General features: G+C 46.4%; 2 protein-coding genes across 3 annotated transcripts in view; one reads left to right on the top strand and one right to left on the bottom strand.

The window, feature by feature from the left end:
- Window positions 1-4,535, bottom strand: part of ARID4B (AT-rich interaction domain 4B) — a 387,064-nt gene extending 382,529 nt beyond the window's left edge. The window contains exon 1 of the mRNA XM_044290640.1: window positions 3,753-4,535. The gene's annotated coding sequence lies outside the window, so the exon portion shown is untranslated. The remainder of the gene's footprint in view (window positions 1-3,752) is intronic.
- A 233-nt stretch (window positions 4,536-4,768) lies between these two features.
- The window catches only part of GGPS1 (geranylgeranyl diphosphate synthase 1), a 68,787-nt gene continuing 61,366 nt past the window's right edge, over window positions 4,769-12,189 (top strand). Inside the window, exon 1 of one of the 2 annotated variants that reach the window (XM_044290384.1) lies at window positions 4,769-4,848. The gene's annotated coding sequence lies outside the window, so the exon portion shown is untranslated. The remainder of the gene's footprint in view (window positions 4,849-12,189) is intronic. The other variant, XM_044290385.1, reaches the window with a different exon arrangement.

A 12,189-nucleotide genomic window follows, 5' to 3' on the forward strand; every position in this document is an offset into this window, starting at 1 on the left:
ATCGTTAGCCTATCAGGGGGAAGGTTGAGCGGCAGAGCCTCAGTCTTAGTCATATTTACCTTATACCCTGAAAGCCTACCATATGACTCTAGCGATTTAAAAAGATTCGGGAGTGTGACATGAGGGTCCGTTAAAGTCAGTAGGATGTCATCTGCAAACAGGAATAGCTTGTATTCAATTTTATTAACCGTGACCCTATGTATATCTGGGTGGGACCTAATGGCTGCCGCGAGAGGTTCAATACAGAGGAAAAATAAAAGAGGGGACAGTGGGCACCGCTGACGTGTGCCATTGTGGATAGAAAATACCTCAGATGGGGCATGTGGGAATTTGATAATTGCTGTTGGATGGGCATACAGTGTACGTAAGGTATTTAGAAATGTTCCCTTAAAGCCAAATGCCCTCAAGCTGGAGAACATGAATGACCAATTCAAGCGGTCAAATGCTTTCTCCGCATCGAGACCCAATATCAACGCAGAGGAGTTATATTTATTGATCATTTCAACTAGGTCAATGGATCTTCGAGTATTGTCTCCACCTTGTCGGCCCCTAACAAAGCCCACTTGATCTTTATGTATTAATTGTGGGAGCCAAAATGCAAGCCTACTGGCCAGAGTTTTAGCAAATATTTTCAAATCTGAACTTAAGAGAGCTATGGGTCTGTAGTTTGTGCAATCCATTGGATCCTTTCCCGGTTTGTGGATTAGCGTTATGTAGGAATGTAAGATAGATGGAGGTATCTGAGTACCCTGCAGGAAAGTATTAAAAAGAGCCACATCATGGGGCAGAAGAATAGAGGAAAAGGTCTTGTAATATGTGTAAGGTAAGCCATCAGGCCCAGGGGATTTATTGTTTGGTAGCGGTATCTGTGCATTTAGTGTGGATATGGCCTCTTTGGATATCTGCGGTAAGTTGCATTGAGTCAGGAAGGAATGGAAACGTTTTTGGTGTTCTGTTTGATCAGACGGTAGCTGTTGTGGAAGGGAATACAAAGTCGCATAATATGCTTGAAAGATAGCTGAAATGGTTTTTGGATCATAAACCAGTGTACCATTAGTTTTTCTCATAACCGATGGGGATCCCAATATGTTAGAATCCGGCAACTGGCGCCCTAAAATATAGTGTGAGATTTATTGCCCCAGCTATAAAACTTGTCGCGAAAACAGCAGCTGTTTTTCAGATTTTGGGATTGTAACTGGGTTTCTAATTCTTTCAACTGAGCAGTGAGAGTGCGGTGTTGGAGGTTACGGTCTCTTTTTAGTTTAGATCTCACGGCGATGCATTGACCTCTGAAAACCGCCTTGTGCGCCTCCCATAATGTAGATGCAGATGACACAGAAGATTGGTTCAAAACAAAATATTCCACAAGAGAATAATGAAGTTCCTGTCTAGGAATTGGGTTGGCATACTTAGTTCACAATGTTTGGACCGATGAAAGGTCCTCTTCAACGGCCAGTGAATACCAGCCATCAAAAAAAATAGGACATGTCCTATATTTAGCTGTTTTCACAGACGGGCCCTATTGACATTAATGGGACCGTTTATTTAACAACCACTTAGACAGGAGTGCACTTGTCTAACGGCCGTTAAAAACTGGTACACTGGCACAATGTGGCCTTTTAGGGGTTAAAATAAAAAAATCTAAAAACTCATCCACTTGCACGCATAGCGGCAGTCACTCCTCTCTTGATTGAAAAGGAGTTGCCGATGGTCCTGCACTCAGCGTGATGATCTCACCGTGCCCTCATGCTGGGAGGGCACAGGTCCTTTTCAATGAAGAGAGGAGCGACTGACTCTGCGCGTGCAAGTGGAGGAGGTTTTTTTTTGCGCTAAAACAAAAACATTACATCTGAGGGCCACAGACAGAAAATGGATGCACAGATTGCTGAAAAATGGCCATGGAAAACTGACAGTGTGCCCGTTTTTAACAGACTTTATTTTGTGGTGTGCATGTAGCCTAAATAGAAATGCCCATGTTGTATCTTCTAGAATAGATGAATAGTATAATAGCTGCTACCATGTGTATCAGGGCAGGCTGCACGGCGAGTAGGCAGGATTGTAGAGATCTATCCGTGCAGAGGATTCCACAATACAAGCTGTGGATGACTTGGTGGCACCGGCAGCAGTGTATACAATGACTCTATATGGGGACATCTTTCACCTGCAGCACTATGGCTTCAGACATAATCCGCCATACAGTGAACATACTGCTCTGTTGTTCATGACAATGGTGGGACAGTCCATTTCACTTGCTTCGGGCACAAAACACAGGAAATAAGTAGCTGGAAGCCAAAGCAAATCTAATTTCATTTTCTATAGCAGACGACTCCCATTGTAGAAAACACTAGGAGCAATTGTGGGGATCCTAAAAATAGCGGATTCCAGCTCTAGTCATTTATATGGAAAATACTTCATTTCTAATGTCCACAGAAATAAATGCCTTCAGAGGCCCAGCAACAACATGCCAGCAGGAAAGCAAAGTCACTGGGTGCTGGCCAGTTTAGGGGTACATGCACAAGTTCCGAATTTATGTGCGGAGAATCTGAACTGAAATCTGCAGGTGTTCGCAGGGAAATCCGTGCGGACAATTCACATCAATTGAAGGCAATGGAGAAAATCTGCTCAGGAAAAAGAAACGAAATTGACATGCTGCAGATTTTAAATTCCGCATGGAAAAAAAAAAATCTGCATCGTGCACACGACAATTTCAAATTCTCAGAATACAATGTGCATGACCTACGGTGCGGACTCTCCGCACACAATCCTGATCGTGTGTCAACTTCAGTCAGATTGGCACTGGCACACGGCCTGGTTATGGCTCATATATTAATTGTATAGGGGCTTTGTGGACATGGAGCAGGCGGCAAAATCCATCACTTCAGAGGCATCTACGAGGATACATATATGACACATACTCATATGTGCAGAGTGGCTCCTCAGGCTTCTGGGACCAGAGATGGAACAAATACTTCATAGAATCAGGTTTTTCTGACAACAGTCTGAACAGTAACCAACGGTATTTTCACTTCTGTCCAGAAACACAAGAACTCTGACATCACCCACTCTAAGAAGACAATGACAATTCAGAAAGATGAATGCCATCCTTAGACACATAGCACCGTGTGCCCTGTCATAGATGGCAGCCAGAGCCAGCAGGGCATCTATTCTGAAGGGTGATTTTAGCGCTGCTGCTTGCTGCAGTAACATATCTGGACCCCCTCCCATCTCTGCAATCTGCTACCTGAGGATCATCTACAGACAATATCACCAGCACTAGATCCCCTTTGTGCCATTAAAGGATCCTGATCTACAGACACATTCCCAGCACTAGATCCCCTTGGTGGATCTGATCTAGAGACAACATCCCCAGCATTAGTTGCTCTGGGTGCCTGTTATTAATGGATCCTGATCTGCAGACACATCCCCAGCACTAGATCCCCTTGGTGCCCGTTGTTAATAGATCCTGATCTACAAAGTCACCAGCACTAGATCCCCTTGGTGGATCTGATCTAGACACATCCCCAGCACTAGATCCCCTTGGTACCCGTCATTAATAGATCCTGCTCTACAGACACATCCCTAGCACTAGATCCCCTTGGTGGATCTGATCTACAGACAACGTCACCAGCACTAGATCCCCTTGGTGGATCTGATCTACAGACAACGTCACCAGCACTAGATCCCCTTGGTGGATGGTTTCTGCATCGAGCACAGTTCAGAACATGACTTGATAGTAAACAATGGAAACTCACCTCCATGGAGAAGGAGATGCCGGCTCTGATCCGTGAACAATGGGCAGAGTTCTGTGCCAGGATCCAGCTCGGACTACAGATCAGAAACTTCCCAGCCTCATCGCCCTGCGCACAGGCTCTAGGTGGCGGCTCTGGTGGCCCTTTCAATAATCGATAGTGATGAAAGTAAAAGCTAACAAGCCCGGAAAGAGGTTCTGCAGCAGCAGCAGCTGTGGGAGGGCTTTCCAGCGGCAGGAGTGCCCAAAGGCATGAGGACAGACGGTGCACCAGGCCTCGGATGGGGGGATAGAGCTGGTGTGATCAGGGGGAGACCATCAACAAGCAGCAGCACACACTGATTTCACCTGTGCTCTTCACAGTAGGCAGATAACGTTCTGTAGATGACACCACGCCACCCTGTGCCAGCACAGCTGAGGGGCCGCCGCTCCCGGGCACAAAGCTCGGCTGGGGGGACACTGGCACGAATCGAGGCTTACATGTGTCGGGGCGCGGAGCTGGGACGCGGGGGATCGCTGCTTCTTCCCCTTTGTTCACCCACCGTGTAGAGCGCCAGTGACCATTACATCGCACCGTATTATCCGCCGAGACTTCAAGGTCCACAGCCCAGCAACAAGGACTCCCGCACCTGCTCCACCGCAGGCCCCTAACGGTTAATCCATCGGTGCTCCTATCCGAAGCGCAAGGTTACAGCGCAGAAGATGCGCGATCATCAACCTCGTCTTCCGAGCACTACTCCACCTCCCTCCCTCACACACCGAGCCGTGCCGTCATCCCAAGCCCCCTAGCCCTGCCCACCGACTGCTCGAACTGTCAGCCCCGTCCCGCCCCTCCAGGGCGCTCATTGGCTGGCGACCAGGCTCTTCCTATGTTTGCCAGCTTCTAGAGAGAAGACCTCGTGGGATCATGGGAAACGTAGTCCACCAGGGCTAGACAGGCACCGTGCCTCCGGCGTGTCTCTGCCGAGCAGAAACTACAAGTCCCAGGTCCAAACACAAGCGGCCAGTGCGGTAAAGCTTCACGCCCGCCCTCCCTCCCTCGCACTGTCCGTAACCAGTGCTGCCTCCGCAGAGATAGGCGAGCCCAGCGGAGGTCTGAGGTGAGTTTCCCTACATTGTGTACGGTGTTGTACCATCAGCACGCCATTTCTGGGCGAAGCTCTGGCGGGTGCCAGTCACCGTACATGATGGGTCAGTGGTAGTGTGGCGGTGCCAGGGCTAAGCCGTTCACATGGGTACAGTCCTAGAAACTTCTCGATCTTGCAGGAGGCTGAAGTGATTTTATTATTCCTCAGTTTCTTATTTGGGTCTGAAGTTGGTTTCTTCACATAATTTGTATTTTTCGTTTTTTATTTTGAGGAGAACTTATCACCAGCAATAAAATAAGTTGCACTGAACTCTCTTAAAGAAGATTTAGTTGAAAGCGGCATGAAGATAGGAATAACTGGCACACAAATGGGCATCAAATTAAGAACACGAGTTGTATTTAAAGGGTTAAATAAATTGGGCCACTGATCTCGCACTGACAACCTACAGAGGGTGATGCCCTGCATCATATGCAATAAAATTCAGTCTGGCCCAAACACTTTTTTGGCATAGAACTGGCATCAAAGCGGGCAGCTATTGCATAAAACATAGACATTTAACATATCCCCAGATAGCTCAGGTCTGAGCGCATATTAGGGTCCATTCATACGTCCGTGGTGTTGCGGATCCGTAACACACCCGGCCGGCTCCCCCTATGGAAATGCCTATTCTTGTCAGCAACTGCGGACAAGAATAGGACATGTTCTATCTTTTGCTCAGCTGCGGACCGGAAGTTTGGGGCCGCGCTCCGCAAATGCGGAAGCGGAGAGCACATAGTGTGCTCTCCGCTTCACGTCCGGGCCCATAGAGAATTAAAATTGTGCAACGGGTGCGGACCCTTCTGCGGACGTGTGAATGGCACTTAGACTAAATACTTATACTAAAATACAGTAGAATCACCATGGAGCCAAAGTCTTTCACATAGTCTTTCGTTATCCGAATGGGCTCCATGGCATAGCTATCTGGGGTATCACTGTGCAAATAGGGCAAGTACCAAATGACCCGGCTTTCATGTCTTTGCAGGGGAAAATCAAGCGTTTCAACATGGGGCCATAGTCTAAAGGGAGTAGGCGGGCAACCAGGCTTCTTCAATGCAATGTGGCGAGATTGGTCTCGTCGCACCATCTCAAGACTCGCAGGGGCTGTCTGTATTATCAGGTCTTTGTTCCTCCTTCCCCTCCCAGCTGGAACATCACAGAGCTAAGCAGGATACTAATGAAGGTGTGTTGGATATAGCTTGGGAGAGGGCCCTCTTCCAGCACATAGACTTTTAGGCTAGGTCTTTACAACGACATGGAATGGATTAAAATGGATTTTTCTGCGACTCTCACGTTGCAGTCGCAACATATCACACTGCGACACCATAGACTATCATTATTAAAAAATTGTAGTGCAACAAATATTGCAGTGTAGTAGTGCCCTATTATCACGCGACTAATGTCGTCATGTACAGTCGTGGCCAAAAGTTTTGAGAATGACACAAATATTCGTTTTCACAAAGTTAGCTGCTAAACTGCTTTTAGACCTTTGTTTCAGTTGTTCCTGTGATGTAGTGAAATATAATTACACGCACTTCATACGTTTCAAAGGGTTTTATCGACGATTACAGGACATTTATGCAAAGAGTCAGTATTTGCAGTGTTGGCCCTTCTTTTTCAGGACCTCTGCAATTCGACTGGGCATGCTCTCAATCAACTTCGGGGCCAATTCCTGACTGATAGCAACCCATTCTTTCATAATCACTTCTTGGAGTTTGTCAGAGTTAGGGTCCATTCACACGTCCGTTGTTTGTTTCCTGATCTGTTCCGTTTTTTGCTGAACAGATCTGGACCAGATCTGGACCCATTCATTTTCAATGGGTCCTGAAAAAAAACGGACAGCACAATGTCAGATTTTTTTTCAGGACCCATTGAAAATGAATGGGTCCAGATCTGGTCCAGATCTGTTCAGCAAAAAACGGAACAGATCAGGAAAGAAACAACGGACGTGTGAATAGACCCTTAGTGGGTTTTTGTTTGTCCATCCGCCTCTTGAGGATTGACCACAAGTTCTCAATGGGATTAAGATCTGGCGAGTTTCCAGGCCATGGACCCAAAATGTCAACGCTTTGGTCCCCGAGCCACTTATGCCTCGTTTCCACTGAGCGGATCGGTTCGGGTCGGCACAGTTTGGAAGATTTGTAATGGCCCGGTCTATTTAGGTGAGTGTCTCCACTGCAACTCGGGCCTTCGGGTCCATACGTGGTTTAGAAAAAAAAAATGCGTAGCGTGACGTCACACTAGTGCGACAACAAACGCGACGCTACAAACAACAAAAATGGAGGTCATCCAGCAGCTCGTGTTTTCACTACTTGCATTTTGGTGTATGGTAGTTAAAATACATGCTGTTCTGTATGAGAGAACATTGCGAGCGGCAAAGAGAAATACATCAGAAAAGAGACAAAAACTTTGATCTTGGATCTTGAGCCAGGAGGAGAAAATACAGCCTTATGCGACAAAGACGGCAGATGCTTCTCCTTTCGTTAAAGCAGCGCCGCCTGCCAGTCATTTGGGCTCTACCCTGTTCCAATGAGTGGTGGGATGTGACCGTCCACACACACAGTGGCTGCGCAATTTCAGAATGTCGGAGGAAACCTTTGGATACCTTTGCGCAAAGGTAAGTCCAGCATCGGAGAAGCAAAGCACCAACTTCAGAGCTAGTTTTCCAGTGAAGAAAAGAGTTGCCATTGCACTGTGGAAGCTGGCTACCAACAGTGAATACCGAAGTATAGGCCACCTTTTCGGTGTGAGCAAATCAACAGTGTGCCGGTGTGTGCAGGACTTCTGTAAGGCTGTCTGCACATTGCTAGCTCCTGAGATTTAGCTTTTCACTGTCTGGAAAATGAACAAAGACATGGCTAACTACTTTGAGGACAGGTGGGGCCTTCCACAGTGTGTTGGCGCTATTGATGGTTCACACATACCAATAATAGCACCACAAGTATACCACACTGACTATTTTAACCGAAAAGGCTGGCATTCCATCATCCTCCAGGGAGTAGTGGATGGAAAAGGGCTATTCTGGAGTGTGAATGTGGGAAAAGCTGGAAGTTTGCATGATGCTCGAGTTCTAAGATTGTCAACATTTTGGGACTGGGTTGGCCAGGGAGGCCTGTACTCTGGCCACACTAGGAACATTTCAGGGGTGAATGTTGGCTATTATGTGCTTGGGGATTCTACATACCCTTTACAAAATTGGCTCCTGAAACCATTTGCTGACAATGGCCGCCTGACACCAGAACAGCAAATCTACAACAGGAAAACATCCAGGGCAAGGGTGGTTGTAGAGAATGCATTTGGAAGACTAAAGGGTAGGTGGCAGTGTCTTATGAAAAGGAATGACAGTGACATTGAACTTGCAAAAGCCATGGTGCTTACTTGCTGTGCTCTTCACAATATTTGTGAAAGACACGGAGAAGACTTCTACCAGGACTAGAATACAAATGCAGAAGAGCCAGTACGGGTAGTAGCACAGGAGATGGAGGAAGAGTGCAATGAGGTACGTCAGGCTCTGATGCGACACCTTAACGCTTCATTTTTATTGTATTAATTTTTTATTGGTCAAATAAAGTTCATCTTACATCAGACACAACCAGGGTCTCTCATGTCGTCCATTTTCAAAACAAAAAGTAATTTTGCTATATACTAAGAAATATACACATTTACATCAGAACAGTGCTGGCAGAAGGGGCATCTCCCTTGGTGGTGGTCTGGGATCACGACTGGCTCCTAGCACTTGAACAAGCTGCCCAAGGACACCCAGGAAGGCCTGGTTGAATGTAGCCAACTGCTCCATCTGTTGCCGTGCAATTTCAGCCTCCTGGCGCATAGCTTCCTGGGCATCCTAACGCAGTGCCTGAAACCTCCGCTCAGAAAGGTTATCCAGCCTTTCCAGCTGCCTTTCCTTAGCTGCCCGCATATCCTCCATGACTGTGCGCAGATCCAGCTGCGAGCGTCTCCTTTCAACTGGAATATACGACAGAACAGAATAGTGTTTTTGTTAGAAATTAGTATGTCTAATATTAGATAATAAAAAACTGATTTAACACATATGAAACGTACAGACAGAAAAAAGTTCACAAGTAATCTTGCTATGTACTCTTTCAAGTGTGAGTGGACAAAATATATGCACAAATAAAAAAATAAGAAAAAAACCTGATCATGTCTTACCTGTTTGCCGGGGTGCATTGGGCGTACTATGTGGTTGGCCGGAAGGTGGTGATGCAATAGTGCTGGTGCTGCTGAACGACATTGACGGACCATCATCAGACAAGTTTGACGCATCATTGGAGAGTCCTTCAACTGTATCTGAAAATGCAAATATGGTTATATATATATTTTTTTTTAGGCTTCGTTCACATCACCGTTCAGCCTTTCCGTTCTCCTGCTCCTTTTAGGGGCAGGAGAACGGAAAGGACAGATAAGCACATAACTGACGCCAAACTGAGTCAAACGGAGCCTGAGGACCCCATAGACTATAATGGGGTCCGATATGTTTCCGCTCAGAAGATGATTTTTAATCAGAGACAAAAGTCCTGCATTCACAACTTTGGTCTCAGCTTAAAAATCATCTTCTGAGCAGAAACATAACGGACCCCATTATAGTCTATGGGGTCCTCAAGCTCCGTTTGACTCGGTTTGGTGTCAGTTATGTGCTTATCCGTCCTTTCCGTTCTCCTGCCCCTAAAAGGAGCAGGAGAACGGAAAGGCTGAACGGTGATGTGAACGTAGCCTAAGGTTAGCAGAGCGAAATGATATGCAGAATCCCCCCAAAAAAAAACACTTACCAACAGGTTCTATCATGGACTCGAGAAGTGCAGTAGCAGAGTCCAGACCTCCCTCCCTGCCTTGGTTTGCCGGCCTATGACCGTAAATGGCGTCCATGGCATCGTACCACTTCCAGGTACTGCGACTGTTCCCACTACGGCCGTTGGCATCCTTAATTTTTTTATATTGTATTTTAAGCTTCTTAAGCTTTGCCCTACACTGACCCGACGTCCATTCAAATCCTTCGGCTGCCACCCGCTGAGAAATATCTTGGAACACCTTTTCATTTCTCACTGATCCATCAAGCTCACTCTGAATAGCGCCATCCCCAAGAATAGTTAAAAAAGTGGATAGTTCCTGAGACGACCACAGCTTGCTGTTGCTTGCAGGCATCCTCTTATTATCTGTACTTATCGCGGCGTGGTGTTTATGTTGCGCTTACATTTGACGTAATTCAGGCCGCCAATCAGGAGAATGTATTGTGTGACGCAAGTAGCTCCGCACTAACCGAACCGTTCCATTTTTCTATGGCCCTACATCTGAAGCAGGACCCTGAATGGTGCGGTACAGTTCGCTTGTATGGATCGCTTTCATAGTGGAAACACCCAAAATAGCGAACTGTACCGTACCGACCCGAACCGATCCGCTCAGTGGAAACGAGGCATTAGTTATCACTTTTGCCTTATGACGCGGTGCTCCATCGTGCTGGAAAATGCATTGTTCTTCACCAAACTGTTGTTGGATTGTTGGAAGAAGTTGTTGTTGGAGGGTGTTTTGGTACCATTCTTTATTCATGGCTGTGTTTTGGGGCAAAATTGTGAGTGAGCCCACTCCCTTGGATGAGAAGCAACCCCACACATGAATGGTCTCAGGATGCTTTACTGTTGGAATGACACAGGACTGATGGTAGCGCTCACCTTTTCTTCTCTGGACAAGCCTTTTTCCTGATCCCCCAAACAATCAGAAAGAGGCTTCATCGGAGAATATGACTTTGCCCCAGTCCTCAGCAGTCCATTCACCATATTTTCTGCAAAAGATCAATCTGTCCCTGATGATTTTTGTTGGAGAGAAGTGGCTTCTTTGCTGCCCTTCTTGACACCAGGCCATCTTCCAAAAGTCTTCGCCTCACTGTGCGTGCAGATGCGCTCACACCTGCCTGCTGCCATACCTGAGCAAGTTCTGCACTGGTGGCACTCCGATCCCCCAGCTTAATCCTCTTTAGGAGACGATCCTGGCGCTTGCTGGACTTTCTTGGACGCCCTGAAGCCTTCTTAATAACAACTTTCCTTGAAGTTCTTGATGATCCTATAAATTGTTGATTGAGGTGCAATCTTAGTAGCCACAATATCCTTGCCTGTGAAGCCATTTTTATGCAACGCAATGATGGCTGCACGCGTTTCTTTGCAGGTCACCATGGGTAACATTGGAAGAACAATGATTTCAAGCATCACCCTCCTTTTAACAGGTCAAGTCTGCCATTTTAACCCAATCAGCCTGACATAATGATCTCCAGCCTTGTGCTCGTCAACATACTCACCTGAGTTAACAAGACTATTACTGAAATGATCTCAGCAGGTCCTTTTTAATGACAGCAATGAAATGCAGGGGAAAGTCTTTTGGGGGGATTAAAGGGACACTGACCGGCTCAATAAGCATATTTAGGTATATATATGACAGTACAGGTCTTATCAAGTGTATTAAAATCATCTAACTATCCCCCCTGTCCACCTTATAAATACCGAAAACTAAAGTTTTATAACCTGCTTGTCTCGTCTCCAATCTGCCCAAGGGTCGGCGTTTCATCTCAAAATGCGCCCAGCCAGCCGCTCCCAACTGCCGTTCTGAAGCCCCGCCCAGCTCATCAATATTCACTTCGCTGGGCGACGGCTACAACTCCCCAAATCAAGATCCTGCGCATGGCCAATTCAATCTTCTAGGCACGTCCTCCGTCTAATCTTCAGCGCATGCGCCAGGCCGGGGTCACATCGCGCTTGCGTACAGACAGTCTGCGTCTTAGAGGCCGCTGCAGCCTCTGCTTTATGCGCGTGCGCCGGGCACTTGAGTAGGGGAGAGTTGTAGCCGCCGCCCAGCAAAGTGAATATTGATGAGCTGGGCGGGGCTTCAGAACGGCAGTTGGGAGCGGCTGGCTGGGTGCATTTTGAGATGAAACGCCGCCCCTTGGGTAGATTGGAGACGAGACAAGCAGGTTATAAAACTTTAGTTTTCGATATTTATAAGGTGGACAGGGGGATACTTAGATGATTTTAATACACTTGATAAGACCTGTACTGTTGTGTGTGTGTGTGTGTGTATATATATATATATATATATATATATATATATATATATATATATATATATAATACCTAAATATGCTTATTGGGCCTGTAAGTGTCCCTTTAAGTTAATTTTCATGGCAAAGAAGGACTATGCAATTCATCTGATCACTCTTCATAACATTCTGGAATATATGCAAATTGCTATTATAAAAACTTAAGCAGCAACTTTTCCAATTTCCAATATTTATGTCATTCTCAAAACTTTTGGCCA

This window comes from Bufo gargarizans, chromosome 4 (genome assembly GCF_014858855.1).
Source record: "Bufo gargarizans isolate SCDJY-AF-19 chromosome 4, ASM1485885v1, whole genome shotgun sequence".
NCBI lineage: Eukaryota > Metazoa > Chordata > Amphibia > Anura > Bufonidae > Bufo > Bufo gargarizans.